Raw genomic sequence first — 16,950 nt, 5'->3', positions numbered from 1 at the left:
CATTATTACATGTGAACCCTAATTTGCTTCTAACCTAAACCCAAGGTTAGAACAAGTGATCATGGTACTTTATTTTAATTCATAGAGCCATCATTAGCAACTAAAAGACATACATATGTCCACATAAAATATAGAAGGCCTACCACTAATATCTGGGTATCCCATGTGTTCATCATCATCAGACCTAAGCAATCCAGTAGGGTCAACCAAGTGTAAACCCTAGATCCTATTGCCAAAGCTATCACCCTTATTCATTCTTATTTAGCATCACACCATTGTGATGAAACCTAATAACAACCATACCTACTATTCTACCTTACATAACCCTGTTCCACTAAATCCTATTAGTGTGAGATACTTATGAACCATCCTATTTAAGAACTAAGTATTTTATACTTAGAAATCCAACAGCTAATCCTAGATAACCTCAACCTTAACTGTTATACTTCTTATTACTTAAGAAGTATGTTCTTCAAAAGTTATTCTTTTGAAGAAAATAAAGAATCATCATCAACTCTACCTAACAGGACCTATAAACCTTAGCCAGCTATCATTAGCAAGATAAACCAACCTTGACAACAACCATGTATAATGAATTGCTTAGGATGCCTAGGCTTATCTTAACCTTACAAGCCCTAGGTGTTGATGAATCCAACTTTGTTGTGATCCATCTAATACTTACTCCAGAAATTAACTGAAACCATAATCAACCATAGAACCCCCTCAACCATAATGATCATACTTGTTCTTCATTATAGAACATGTTCTTCAAAAGTTATTCTCTCGAATTATATAATAAGTAATCATCAACCATGCACTATAGGACTTAAAATTGACAACTGCTGTTTACTTATTATACAACTACTATTCCTTGAGGTGTATGATTGTTACTAAGCATTTTACCACTTGCTTATGATTCTAAAACAACACAAACCTAAATAAGAACCTTGTTTGTGAATCACTCTAAAAGTGCAACACAACCTGAACTAAACATTACAACTCACTGATCCTAAATCATCGGGGTTAGGTCACGCTTAGAGCGATTGCATCTCATTCTTATGCATTATTGCATCCTTGCCAATTTTTTAAACATCGTCCTTACCGGATGATGATGCTATTTCAGAATTTGGAGTTATTACGTATCGAAGACCTTGTCTGCATAATCTTGCAGCCAAGAAAGGCAAGTTCATCGCTTGCTCATGTCATTTGAGTATCTTTATCAAATTACTTGCAAAGTACTATGATTATCACTATTGCATAAAAACCAAAACCACTATTTTCATAACTATGAATATGACTATGTGGTGGGCAATGGAACCATGGATTGTGTTGATATGGTGGAGGTTCCATTGCAAGGGTTAATATCCATCTAGGATTAAACAACAAATGTCGCCAGTGATTCTTGTGCCGTAATACCCGTGTTAACCATAAGATCCGGAGTGGGACGGAGTAGTCAAAAGTGTTTCCACCTCTCGTACATCAACGGATGCGCTTACCGTAGACACTTGACCCAGGTTGGGCAAGCGGTGGGGTGGGGATCCCATTCTAATTCCCCACGGTAAGTGGTCTATGATGGGTTGCAGCTACCGGCGAAGGAGTTTGGTTAACGAGTCCCAAACTGTTGTCGTGGTCGGGGTCCATCCTTAATTGGTATAAGAGGACCGGCGAGGACCCAGGGTCGGGGTATGCAACAAAGGGTGGGTGTGCGAGGTAGCGGAGGAACATGATTGGCTAGACCTTATACCGGGCCTCACACCATAGGAAGTGTGGACGGGGAATATGCCCGGTTGGCACCAAGGATAAGATCTCTTATGGGTAAAGCAACACACCTCTGCAGAGTGTAAAGAACCGTGACCTGTCACTCCCTGTTCCGGGATTGAGGAACTGCGAACGCGGCCGGAAAGGAGCTCCATGAAGTTCTAGTAAACCGGTGAAGGCTGACGGACATAGTTCTTCTGAATAAAAGCAACCTTTTGAAGAAATGATTATGAAAACTTGCATTGGTATTAGACTTTCTGGTCTAATATCGTAGTTAGTGCATTAAACACCTCTTTCCTATAATGAACTTGTTGAGTACGCTCGTACTCATCCCACTCTTAAATCCCCTGCTTAGATATGGAGGCATCGAAGGAGGATCTACAGTGCAACTCGAAGGCCAAGGAGCCAACAACTACTTCACGAGACAGGACCCTGTCAGCGGAGTCAGATACGTCATCCAACAAGGAGAAAACCTAGATTAGCAGTAGAAAGGAACTAGCTTCCTCAACCTAGCTCCTACTTAGCTAGAATCTATTCTTAGCCTCTATAGCTAGTCAAATACTCTACAAATAGAGTTCGTGATAGAATTAGACTACGAGTCATTCTTCTGGAGTTTATTTGCAGATTTACCTCATTGTAAAGTAGGAGGCTGTGCTGATCTTATGTAATAGAGTCAATGTTGTAATTCTATAGACATGCCTTGGACCCGCATATGTTTCTGTTGTACCACTCTGAGCGATATAATACTAGTGGAACGGTGTTTCATTGGTGTTATATCAGACTTGCATACTACACCATGCAGTGGTATGCCGGGTCACCACACTGAAGCATGTTTTCCGTTATGCCCAGCGTATGCATGGTGTGCTTGTACATGATGTTTATGCTGCTGCCGTTGTCTATCAGCACCTTGCTGAACTTTACTCGAGTTTGCGGCCCTTTCATGATGGGGTCCACAACAAGAGCATATCCACCCGGATTCGGCATGATTTTGGGGTGATCCTTAGATGACCAGGTAATTTCTTGATTGGACCATGGCATGTATTTGGGAATTGCCGGCATCACGGCGTTTACTTCCATGGAGCGGCGATGCATACTTTGCCTGTCTGTTGGCTTAGTGACAAAAACAACACAGCACATATGCGGGTCTTCGTAAACATTCCGGCCTAAAGGTGCCGGTGGAGGCGGTTGGTTATCGTTTTGCTCCACCCGGTTAACTTGCTGGTACTGCTGCCGGTTTGGCTGCACCGGTAAGGCGTTTGCCCCGGTAAGTGGTGGTGGTGGCGGTAGCTGTTGTTGCCGCGGCATGTCTTGTGGTGGTTGTGCATCTTTTACTGCTCCCTTTTGCATCAAGTACTTGGTCCAGGTAAATCCTTCGTCAGGTGGTTTGACGGGTGTGCCGGATTCGGTGTGTGCCACCGGCAAGGTTGGTCCATGGCAGCTTCCATGGTGTATTTCGCGGGTTCTTGCCAGTTTCTTTTCTGGACCCAGGGTTTCTTTTCCACCCATTGTTTCTTAGGACCCGCCCATGGCTGCGATCCGGTTCCTTGCCTCTGACTGCCGTTGGCCTCAGAGTTTTCCTGTACAGCAGCAACTTGCTGCGGACCGTACCTTCGATCCGGAAAATCTTCTCTTCTTTTGTTATTCCGGTTATCCCGGTGTTGTTCGTGGCGCAGCTGTTCTGGCTCAGGTTGCACTGCCGGCTGCGTTGGGTCTCCCAACGCATAGCTATCCGCCACACGTATCATCTCTGCCAACGTTGTCGGCATGTTTCGCTGCAGCTTTTGCCACAACGGTGAACCTCTTCTGCACCCACTGCTAAACCAAGCAATGGCCTGTGCCTCGATTACCCCTTCACAGGAGTTCCTTGTAGTGTTCCACCGGGCCAGATAATCCCGGTCTGTTTCATTTGCGCGCTGTACGCACAGAGCGAGTTGATGCGGCCTGTTTGGCCTTTGATAGGTGCTGCTGAAATTGCTCACAAAAGCTTCCTCAAAATCCAGCCAGCCATTTATGCTTCCTGCCGGCAAGTTGTTCAGCCAGATTCTTGTCGGCCCAACCAAAAACGATGGTATGATCCTCACGGCCCAACGCCGATTTCCTCCTCCTGCTACGGTTCCTCCACCGCCTGCGACGTATACCGCAGTCACGTAATCAGCGAGCCAGTCTTCCGGCTTTGTAGTGCCATCGTATGTTTTTGTGTCACGGGGCAACATAAAGTTGCGCACTGGTGGTTTTTCCTTCATGATCCTTGGGCCAAAGCACTTTGGGCCTGGGGGACCTTCCTCCTCGATCATTTCTAACAAGTATACTCTATCCAGACGGTGCCTCGCATCCCGTTCCGGTAAGTATCTCTCTCCCAGGCGTTCTCCCAATGGGTTCCGGTATGCTGCCGGTCTTGCAGAATCAGCTTCATCATAACATTCCGGTACCGCGGCCCTTGCCTGCCGGTACCTCGGGGGATCTATTTCCTCCTCATCGTACGCTGCCCTTGCAGCTCGATAATTTTGCCCGGTTTCATATCTACCGGCATGATTGTTTCCGGCATAGCCTCCTCTGGCGTAGCCTCGTTCTGCCCCTTGGCTTTTTCTACCGGCATCATGTTGCCCGGCTTGTTGCTTTCCGGCAAGAACCGGATCATACACAGTCATCTGATGCGTATTCACTTCTTTTTCTCTTCTTCTGTCCGGATGGGGGGACGAAGCCTGCCCATGGGACTTGCTACCGGCATTCTTTGTTGAACGCACGGATTTTGAGGCCGTGGCCTTGTTCAACTTAGCCAGCTGCTCAGCGTTCTGCTGCTCAATAGTTTCCAGCAGCTCTCTAACACGCTCTTGCTGTTTTACCAAAGCATCTCTGGAAAGCGACTCGCATAGCTCTACGGCAGCTTTAGCAGCTTTTATGGTTTTATCCGGGCTACTGTACTTAGGTTTTTCCACGATGCTAACAGATGCAGAGGTACTCTTGCCGGCATGAATTTCTTTGCGCAAATCCTGATCTAGGTTGCGAGCTTTTAGCCGGTTTTCTGGCATCCTAGCAGCATGCGCACTAACAGAAGCAAAGCCATGGGCAGCGTTGTACTCACGTAGGGTAAGGTTCAGCTCGCGCTGCGCCCGGATGATGTCCTTGCCGCTCTCGAGCACCTTTTGGCGCTGCGCCTCCAGCTCCGCCTGAGCCGCTGCCGGATCGATGTTCTGCGCGATGGGGGTGGCGAGGACGTTCATCGCCGCTTGGAGCGGTGTTTCCGGTGGTGCGGATGATGCTCCCGCTGCGCCTGCGTTGCGCTCCAGCGGTGGCTTGGCCGCACGGGTCGAAACCGCACGACCAGCACCTTCACCCACAGCCTCTTTTCCTGCACCAACCACACCGGTCATCATTACCTCGACGCTGCCGGCGGCGCGGCCAGCACAGAGCCATCTTGGCGGGTCCGGTGCCACCAACACCGGCGAGGAGCGCTGGCGCACAGGGACGGTGCCGAAGTAGACGCGGTGGCCGCCAAACTCGATGATGCGGCCGTTCTTGGGGAAGATGCCACCGTTGGCGAAGCAGCCCGCGTTGTCGTTGATGAAGTCCATGGCGTAGATGCGCTGCACGAGCGCGGACACCGTACGCTCGCCGGCGACCTCGAGGATGCCCGCCCGAATGTGAACTCCTTCAAGCGCCGCTCCATGCCCCACGGTGGGCGCCAACTGTCATCGTGGTGAACGAGTAGATGCCATAGGATGGCTTAGATTGGGGCCGAATGGACGCTAGAGGATTCGGGGGAGGGTTTGCGATTAGATGGGAAGAACTTCCGGGTGCTTTCCTCAAGAACACAGCCAGAGGCCGGTATACAAGAAGAGAGACAAGAGGAAGAACTCTTTACTAAATCGCTTGCTTCATAGATCTCAACATGGTTACAAGTTCAATTGTCTAATTCCTTCTGTCGACACGCGCCTGTAAGAGGCAGTACCCCCTCTCCTTATATAGGGGAGAGGGTGGCTTACAGAACAAGAAACCCTAATGGCATCTTTGACTGGACAAACTACTTTACAAAGCTACTTTAATCATAGATGACGCCGGGGTCCTCTTTAATCAGGGCTGCTGACGTCCTCCGGCTTCTTTTAGCGTCATCCCTCTCTTTGGCGCCAGGGCTCTGATTAAAGTCACTTTGCTTAGCTCATCCTTGTCTTCTTGCTCTGAAGAGAATCTTTGACCAGTCCTGCCGACAGGCCCTTCTTTCCGGTAACTTCTTTACCGGGTTCCGGCATACCCTTTTGGGGATTCCGGCTTAGCTTCACTTAGCCCAAACTCCTACCTTTGTTTCCGGTAAGAACATTAAACCGGTATCTCGATGGCTCAAACCATCCGGTTTGGCATGCCTTTGGCATACCGGGGGTTATCCCCCAACAATGGAACATAAGAAATTATCGATACGTCGGAGACGTATCAATTAGGCTCACAACAATACACAAGTATATGATGAGTCAAACAAACATACTTGAATACACAAGATAGGTAAGTAAGACACAACACATACACACACATATTTGATACAAAACCAAACATGCAAAGGGGCAAGTAACTTACAATAAATATGATGAGTTGAAGTATAAGTTACCGCAAAGAGGAACATTGGATATAAGATATAGATGATAATCCATACGACTTGGCTTGGTCAAAATATAATATATGAAGATCCCTTAATTCTTCATGAAGTAGCCAAGTCTCCAATGCCCTCCATTTGTACCTATTGATCAAGTTTGAGATTGTTGGTCCCCAACCAAGTTGGGTCCTAAGAGGTTAGTCACAATAGGCTTGGCAACCCAAATGGTTCTTTTCTTGAAACCACTTTGAGTTCCAACAAACTTGGCAAACACATTGCCATCCTTATCCTTCCCTAGAGAATAATCATCATCAACAATTATAGGGTTAGATAAGGTACCACCTAAGCAAGAAGAAGCAAAGTGCCCCTTCTCACGGCATAAGTAGCAAGTGTTCCCCTTTCTCTTCTTTATTGATTTCTTCTCTTGGGGAACAATATCTTGATTCTTCTTGGGAAGTGGCCTATCTTCAACTTGAGGTCGAGCATGAGCTTGACCTTTACCTTGTGGCCGTTTCCCTTGTTGTTTCTCACTCAAGTGCTTCTTCTTCTTCTTCAATGGGCATGATCTAACATGATGCCCTTCAACCTTGCACTTGAAACAAACCAACTTGGCCGGATCCTTGACTTTGTCTTGGCCCTTCTTCTTGTTGCTCTTGCTCTTGGACTTGTTCTTGTTATTGGAGTTGAATCCAAGTCCACTCTTGTCATTGGGGGATTGTTGCACACTTAGCATCTTCTCAAGTGCGGATTTCCCTTCATGACGCTTTTCCAAGTCTTTCTTCAAAGAAAGAACTTGAGCCTCGAGCTCTTTTATTTCCTCTACATGGTTAGTAGAAATACAAGTACTAGAGGAAGTAGAAGCTTCATTGTTAGAGCAACAAGGCAAAGTGAGTAATCCAACACAAGGTGTATCACTAGTTTGACTAGATGGATTACAAGGACTAGCACATGGCAATATAACATTTGTAGTAGAGATTGTGCTAACATCCATATGAGGCTCACAAGATGTTACCCTAGTGATACTTGCCTCATGAGCTAACTTTAGCCCATCATAGGAAATTAGAAGATCATCATGAGAGCTTGAGAGCTTTTTATGACTTTCTTCCAATTCTCTATAATTGCTAGTTAGCAACTCAAGTTGAGCCCTTAGCTCAACATTCTCCTTTAAGGTCGATGCTTCACAAGAATTAGAGTTAGTAGCACAAGCATCAACAATAGTTTTCTCATTTTCATGCATATAGGATTCAATTTTTTGTGTAAGCATGAAATTAGCATGCTTCTCATCTTTTAGCTCATGCTTGAGGAGAGTGAATCTCATTTCCCCATTTTCAATATGGGACTCCAACTCTACTATGGTTTCCCTATATTTATTCAAGGTATCCATAGAGTGTTCGAGATAAGCACGAGCTTCTTTATTACCACGAAGAGAAGCATATACCATTGCCATATCATGCACCAAGATATTATGTTCTTCATCATTATCATCATCATCACTCTCATCATTAGAGGATGTGTTAGGAGTCAAAGTAGGAGATACCTTTGGTCCATTTGCCATAAGGCACATGTGCATACCGGAGGATGAAGATGAAGATATTCTTGAATCCTCATTTGAAATCATGTCTTGATCCATAGAGTGTTCGGTTTCCTCTACAATGTTAGTCAACAAGCAACTAGAGGAAATAGAAACATTTTGATTATGGGAGCAAGACAAGGCAAGCATATCCTCATGAGATCTATGTAAGTAATTTACACATGATATGCAAGGACTATCAACACAAGCATGTAGATTATTTTCAATGCAAGATGTGTTTAAGTCCAAAGAGGAACCATTGCAATGAGATAGAGATGAAGAGTCATCACTAATGAGCACAATATCAACATTGCAATTTCCCTCACCACTCACCATATCATTACCTTGTGTCTTGCAACACGTTGGTGAAGTGGAAGAAGATGATATATCATCACGACCGGAGGTGGAAGCAACTTGGAGCTCTTCATGATGTGAAGGGGAAGAGAGCTCCTCGGAGTCACCACCGACCAATTTAGAAGTGGATCCACCAAACATTTCCTTAAGCTTGATCCACATCTCATGAGACGATTTTCCCTTTATATATATCAAGAACCTACGAAAATCGGGTCTCAAGGAGAATAAAAGCTCATTAGATACTTGAGCTTCAAGATGTCAGTTTTTCTCATCCTCTAAAGATAGATTTTGAGAATCCATCGGAGGAGAAAAACCGACATCTAGAAATTGCTCTATATGTGGACACAAGGTCCGAAGATTACAAAGCAAGCAATTTCGCCACAAAAGATAATTTGTGCCATTAAAGACAATTGTGTCATTGTGCACTATACTAGCCGACATCTTTACTCTCAAGGCGGTGAAGCCTTAAACAAGGAGAGACCTTGCTCTGATACCAATTGAAAGATCGAGATGTCGCCTAGAGGGGGGGGGTGAATAGGCAATTACAAACTCTTGCGGATTTGTCTTGTAAGAATGCGGAATTAAACTATCGTTTAGTTTACAAGCACAAACCCTAAATATGCTAAGCTCAACTAAGTGTAACAATAGCAACTAGAGCTAAGCAAGATAGGCACAAGATATATATAGCACAAGTGATAGCAAGATACATGTACTTCAAGCACGATGGCTATCACAAGAAAAGAGAGCTCGGGTATAGAAATAACCGAGGCACGCGGAGACGAGGATGTATTCCCGTGTTCCCTTGCTTTGCAACAAGGTACGTCACGTTTGGAGGAGTGGAGGTCCCACGAAGGATTCCCCGCGCCACGAAGGCTCACCCTATTCTCCGAACCACACCCACGAAGGATAATGGCCCTTTCCTTATGGTTAGCTTTTCCTCCGCTCCGGAGATGGCAAGCTCCACAACCACTTCACAAGCTCCACGAAGGAAAGCCCGGGCCTCTTCACAATCTTCTTGAAGAGATCACCGGAGCACCAACCGCCAAGCCAACTAGGAGGTTACCCTCCAAGAGTAACAAGCTCACGGTCTCTCACTCGAACTAATCGTGGTGGAGAGCTCAACACTATGCAATGATGCAAAGCAAGAACACTAGAGGTGTTCAAATCCTTCACTCTCAAATCTCACCCAAACAACAAATGCTAGGATGAGATTGAAGAGGAAGAACAATGGGGAAAGTCAACAAAAGACTCCAAGATCTAGATCCCAAGAGATTCCCTCACTTAGAGAAGAAATGGATTGGTGGAAGTGTAGATCTAGATCTTCTCTCTTAGATCCCTCAAGAATGAGCAAGAATGGTTGGAGGAATCAAAGAGGAGAGCAAGTTCTTCAAATGCAACAATGGAGGAGAGAGAATGGGAAGAACTAACTTGCTCAAGGTGGAAGAAGGGCTATTTATAGTGTCACTTGAAATATGGCCGTTGCTCACTTGACACACCAGCTTTCTCCCGAGAAACCCGGTCAACCGGACCACAGACCGGACAGCCCAGCGCAGGGGCCGGTCCGACCGGACAGGGACCGGACCCGCCGGTCCAAACCGGACGACAGACCGGATCATGACCGGACCCTCGAAGTGACGCGCAGTACTCCCTCCGGTTGCAGTCAGCGCAGAGCTCGGTTGGCGCCGGGCGCCGGTCGGAGCCCGGTCGGCCCGGGACAGGGACCGGACCCGCCGGTCCAAACCGGGCGGCAGACCGGACCTTGACCGGGGACTTCTTCGTGTCTTCCAGAACGTCGCCCGGTTGCCGTCAGCGCAGGAGCGGTTGGCGCCGGAGCGCCCAGCGCCCGGTCGACCGGACGACAAACCGGAAGCTGCCGGCGCACGGGCAGTCCAACCGGACCTATGACCGGCGGCCTGCTGGAGAACCCCTTTTCTTTAATAACTAATGCTCCCGAACTCCGATTGATATGAAACCAATTTTGTTGGAAAGATAACGACGAATAGAACCCCAACAAAAACTGGAAATATGGAGACTCCTCACAGAACATTTTAGAAGATTTTAGAGAGGGAGTCTCCCACCGTCAAGAAACGGTGAAGACGTCCAAACTCGAAAACGCAAAAGAAGATGCATGCGGATTCCGTTTTCGATGAACTTGGGCTTGTTGTAAAGCTAGCAACAAGCTCAAGAACCTCACACAGATAAACACCAAGAAGCAATAAGGATATGCAAAGTATGCAAAGTATTGAGCTCCCTAAGACGATGTGATCAAGTTACCCAACCGAAAGCCCCTCTTGATAGTGCGGCTATCTATCCTATAATCCGGTCTCCCAACAACCACCTTGAGACCGGTAAAAGGAAAACCTAGCAAGGCCATACCTTTGCCTTGCGCATCCCGCTTGATCTTGATGATAGCTCTTCAAGCTCTTCTCAAACCGGAATGCCTCAACTTGATCATCGTTGCTTCGTGAAGACTCACAAATGCTCCCCCATACATCATGATGGGAAAGCTCCATTGATGCACATCTTCACATGTCCATTATTACCAAATGGACGGCAAGCTTCAAGCATGTGATCCACTTGAGATGCTCAACTTGAACTTGCACGACTCAACCTTGTATCTTCTCATACTCACTTAAGATACATCATGGCTAATATTGAGTTCCACATAAGAACTCCATCTTCATTTCTTCTTGTTGATCATATCACATATTTATCTTCAAACCGATGATCATGATGCCAATACACAAGATATATCTTTATCTTCATGGCATCCATACTTGAATCCAACACATGGAGTACAAGTAGTACCTATGGAATATTCCTTCATATAAACTCAATGAAAACATTAGTCCATAGGGGTTGTCATTAATTACCAAAACCACACATAGGGGCAATGTACCCTTACAGGCGTCTTCGCCGTGCTTGGCCTTGAACGTCGAGCGGTACGCGCCACACTGGGCCTCCGCTAGCCCGTTGACCCACACGGACCCCGTTTCAGGATGCGGCTCCCTCCTGGTCTTGGACTTTTGGAAAAGGCCAAATAAGTTTGGTGTCACGCCTGTCTTCACTTCCTGCAAAAGAGTACATGCAAGTAAGTGAAGAGGGACACCCTTGCGGGGCTAACTATAACATGAAACGAAAGAATGAAGAAACCATTTGCTCACCTCTTGCTGCAAGGTAAGGGCCAAGTTCTTGCTGCCCAGGATATGTGATCCACCTCCCATCTCTAAACGCTTCTGCTTGCCCTCCTCGTGCTTCCGGGCGTACTCGGCGGATGTCCACCATATGACCATCGCAAGAAAGCACGCCTTGTCTTCCCCGACGTACTGAGGAGGGTTCTACATACACAAGATAGACCCATTATTAGAACATAAACTAGATGAAAATGCGGAAATAAATAACACATCGATGATAATACCTGCAGGTACTGCCACGGTGCCATGAGCGTATCCCGACAATCAGCCTTACTCATCCAAACTTTGCGCTCGGCGTGCCAGTCGCGGACGCACTGGACACGTGCCTCGTAGTGCATGCCAGTCACCCTCACCCTACACAACTCATGTAAGATAACGTCGCACGCAATTTCCTCGCCCTCAGCCCTCGTGAAGTATTTCTGCAACCATGCACATAGGTAAAACAAGAGGAATTAGAGCAACTATTGGTAGTCAAGAAGTGTTTGAATGCTAAGAAGCCAAAAGTCACGTACCCAGAAGTGGCGGACAACCCGCTCTTGCATGTTGGTGCACTTGCCGCTAGGATCTTCCGCGTAGCTGTAGTGCTTCCAAGTCCAAGCCACATCGCGGCCACCACTAGGGAGATTGACAATCCCAGGGAAATGCTTCCTAATTAGGCCTCCAAGGATGTTCGAGTACTCACGTGTCGGCCTCCTCCTCGGGTCACCATACTTGAACATGCTGCACAACGAAATGCCAAAATCAGTATGCATGTGATAAAAATTTGTATAATGATAAGAATTTCAATAATGGAATGCCAAAATCAGCATGTACCTCTTTCCAGCGGGCACGAGAACAACATCGCGGAAGGCCCAAGTTTTTAGCTTGGGGAGTTTCGTAATCCCGCGCTTATACGGCTTCTTGTCCCGTGGTTCCAGCCTCTCCTCGGCTGCAACGTACACCTCCTCCTCGGGCGGATACCAAACTAGGTTTGGGTCTAGCTCCTGCGGCAAACCCCCCAACCCCTCATCCTCCTCGAGGTCCTCCCCACCGTCCTCCCCACCATCCTCCTCGTCCTGCCCACCGTGCTCCTCACCGTCCTCCTCGTCCTCCCCACCCCACTGCTCCTCGTCATCATCCATGGCTGGGGGAGGACTAGGAGAAGGGGTACGAAGTCGCCGTAGCTGGGCATTCTTCCTCCGTGGTGGAGGGCTAGGAGGAGCGCTAGGAGGATGTGTCTGCGACGAACCACTCGAAAGTCCCACAAGCTCAGCCACGGCCTTGATCTTCTTTTTGAAACCTCCCTTTCTTTTTCTTGGCGGCATGTTTCAATCACCTGCAAACACAATGAAAAGAGTGGTTTATTAGTATGCAATGTAAACAGATGAATATTAGTGAAATCAACAATAAATAGCACATAGTTCAGTACATAGATCATAGTTTATTACAAATAGCACATAGTTCAGTACATAGGATAGCCTCACAATTACAACTACATAGATCATAGTTTGTTACAAATAGAAAATGTTCAGTACATAGGATAGCCTCACAATTACAACTACATAGATCATAGTTTATTACAAATAGCACATAGTTCAGTACATAGAATAGCCTCACAATTACAACTACATAGATCAGTAGCCTATGTCGACATCCGTAATCGGACCACATGTTTCATCATCATCAGGCTCAGCGAACCAATAATCATCGATGAAACCTGGAGGTGGTCCATTTGGAGCTAGGTCAATGCCTGCTTTGAACGCCTCGAGCAAACTTAGGTCTTCTACGGCACACACATCCTCAGCTTCATATTCTTCATTGTCTTCCTCCATAACCGCATCTTCTTCTTGCTCATTTTCTACGACTATGTTATCAACAACGGCCGACAAGTCGATAGTGAAATGACCGGGGAGCCCTTCTTCTTGATAAAAATCAACACTCCTTGTTGAGGGGTCTACGCGGCAGTAATCGTCCTTGTTTGGCGGGGGTGGCCTAATGCGTGAAGGAACCGTCATCACAACATCCCATCCATGTAGACGTTTGGTCGGGTTTCGGCACGCGTACGGGAGATAGAATACTTGGAAGGCTTGGGTGGCCAAAATGTACACGTCCTCTCCCTTATAAACATAGCTTCTTTCAACTTCGACCAATCCAATTTCAGGATCCCGTCTCACGCGACGTGGGTCGAACCAATGTCATTTGAATACGACAGGATTTAGCCCTTTGTCAAACCCGTAATTCAGCTCGTATATACCCTCGACTCTTCCATACTAATGGAGTCCATCATCACCTTGACATACCACCCCGCTATTTATTGTCTTCTTGTTTGGACGGCTTGTTGTGTATTGATGGGTCTGGAAGCGATACCCGTTCACGTCATAAGAATTGAACGAGTCGACGGAATGGTTGAAGCCCCTAGCAATTTTTTGTAGCAAGGGATTCATGTCTTTGTCAGTTCTTGCCTACAAGATTAGGACGACAAGTTTAGAACAAGAAATGACCGAGAAATGTCGACAGTGTACAAGCAAATTTGGATAGGATAGTACCAAACCACAGAACCAGCTACTGAAACCGTGACCGCCGCCGTTATCGAAAATATCCTTGGATTCTTCCGAGGTAGGATCCCTGTGGGTATACCTCCAATATTTAGTCGTGAATTGTCTATAACAGTGAACGGAGGAAGAGTTAGCCACGAACATACGAGTGAATGTTTGCGAATAATTAATGGTTAGCACTTACTTGATGTACGGCTTCACTTCCACCATGGTGTTCAAGACATATGAGTGGATCAACTCCCGCTCATGTAAATTCGTTGTGTACGGCTTCAAGCCACTTGACTTGCCGCCAAGCCCTATGAAGATGCTAAGCTTGGGTACATCTTCATTGTTGGCGGCATTGTAACGGAGGACCGGGTTGTGCTTTGTGGGAATGTTGGGATCATAGTGCTTAGTGGTGAAGTTTGCCACCTCCACGTTCAGGACTGCCTCGGCTATGGATGCTTCGATCTTGCATTTATTGCCAGTCATCTGACGAAGCTTTTGTGTTTCTCTCTCGGGACCAAACTGCCAACGACCCCAATTCGGCCCCCCTTTAAGCATTCCTTCGCGAGGTGGAGGATCATATGTTGCATCGGATTAAAGAACGCTGGAGGAAAGATCTTCTCTAGATCACAAAGCAACATGGGTGCCTGTTCATCCAGCTTCTCAATCACTTTAGTGTCTAACTCCCTAGCACAAATCCGGCGGAAGAAAAAACTCAGCCTCGCTAGCACTCGCCAAGTCTTCTCAGGGACATAGCCTCGAATCATCACCGGCATTATCCGTTCAAGCCACACGTGGTAGTCTTGACTCTTCAGTCCTTGTACTCGCAACGTTTCAATGTTCAGACCCCTCATCCAATTGGCTGCGAACCCATCAGGGAAAAACAAGGAGTCCTTCATCCATTGGAAGACCTCCCTTTTTTGGGCCTTTGTGAGGCAGAACGGAGTGTGTGGCTTAGTCCAAGTTTTTTTGGCACCTTGAGGTGGCTTCATGTTCAACTCTGGCCTATCGCACAACTTTTCTTGGTCAATTCGAGCCTTTATGTTATCCTTCGTCTTCTCAGTGTCCACTATGATGCTCCAAATGGCTTCACTGATATTCTTCTCGGTGTGCATTACATCAATGTTATGCGGGAGCTCCAGAAACTCAAAGTAAGGAAGCTTCCAGAAGCACGGCTTGTGGGTCCATTGGTGTGTCTCCCCATATCCCAAGAAACCATTCCCATCAGGGTTAGGCTGGAGAGCGTCTAACTCGCCTTGGTTTCCTATCCGGTCTTCGGAATTGGCTTCGGTGGATGGACAACACGGCCTTTTTTGAAACTCTTTACATCACTCCTGTATTCATGACTCTGCTCAAGGAACTGTCGAGCTTCATCAAAGCAGGAATACTTGCCACCCTTGTTTAGCCAGAAGAAAGTCACGGCTTGCCTGCACTCCGGACAAGGCCACTTCCCATCTGTACACCACCCGCAGAACAAAGCACGTGCTGGCAAGTCATGCAGAGACGTGTGGTACCAGACATACATATCGAAGTGTTCCTTCTTTGCCGCGTCATAAGTTCGGATCCCGCGATCTTCCCAGCCAAGAAGCAAGTCATCAATCAGTGGTTCCAGATACACGTTCATGTTCTTACCCGGGTATTTCGGTCCTGGGATTATCATCGACACAAACATGTACTCTGATCTCGTGCAGACGCCAGGGGGTAGGTTCAGGGGAATAACAAACACTGGCCAACAACTGTATACCGCAGCTGACATACCATATGGATTGAACCCATCGGTTGATATCGCAATTACTACGCTCCTCGGGTCACCGGCTTTCAGGGGATATTTCTTGACAAAGTTCTTCCATGCAGTACCATCCGACGGATGTATCATCTTGCCAGCATGCAGTCTGATCCCTTCTACAGCCCACCTCATCTGCTGGGCAGTATCCTCGGTCATGAAGAGCCGATGGATCCTCGGTAGGACTGGAAGATAGCGGAGGATATTCTTGCCAACCGTGGTCTGCCTCTTCTGACCATCGCCATTGGTGTCAACCTCAAAGTACCTAGAGCTTTTGCAATGGATGCAATAATTTGTGTTAGCATGCTCCTCTCTGAATAGCATGCATCCCTTTGGACAAGCTTGTATCTGCTGAGATGACATCTTGAGGTCACTGAGCAATTTTTTCGAATAGTAGAAGTTTTGCGGCAAGAGGTGCCCTTTCGGCAGAATGCTGCCAACGAGGACCAGAAGTTCATCGAACCCATCTCTGCACAGATTCCTGTGGCACTTAAAGGCCAAAAGGCGAGCGATGGCATCTAGTTGGGTAACATCTGTATTTACGTGTAGAGGTTTCTGCGAAGCAAACAAAGCCTCGTAATACTTCTTTGTGTTTTCCTCCGGCTCCTCACTTGTCTCCGCATCCCTAGATGTCTCCGCCTCTACATGAGGGCTTTCAGGCACATTACCATTAGCCAAGTTCTCTAGGCACCTATCAAACCCAGTATCATATTCTCTCGTAGGCTGAATCTGCCGCACCTCCTTCCTAGCACGTTTCTTTGCCTTTTCTCCATGAAAAGTCCAAATCTTGTAGGACGGTTTGAACCCAGACTTGATCAGGTGAAGACTCATAGTTTCCTTGTCCTGTGTTTTTTGGTTAGCGCACTTACTACAAGGGCAAAAAACTGTCCTGGGTCTGCTAGGGATGTCAAACGCCCTGTCCACGAACTGCTTGGTCTTTTCTCCCCATTCCTCAGTATATTTCCACGGACCAATTCTGCCATCGTACATCCAGTCACGATTATCCATCCTCTAATCAGCACCAAAACAGACAAACTTAGAATTTATATCAAACATGATCCGCATTTTAATTTTTCCTTTTTTACGCATGCATCAACCTGAATCTCAACTAGGTGGGCTCCTAGCAGCCGCCGGATCCGTAGATTGAGTACGTTCTCCCTGCTCTACCCTGATCCGAGACAGAATTTCGG

The sequence above is a fragment of the Lolium perenne genome, chromosome 6 (assembly GCF_019359855.2).
Source record: "Lolium perenne isolate Kyuss_39 chromosome 6, Kyuss_2.0, whole genome shotgun sequence".
In the NCBI taxonomy this organism is placed as follows: domain Eukaryota; kingdom Viridiplantae; phylum Streptophyta; class Magnoliopsida; order Poales; family Poaceae; genus Lolium; species Lolium perenne.
The sequence above is the reverse complement of the archived record's forward strand: the minus strand, read 5'-3'. Positions refer to the sequence as shown.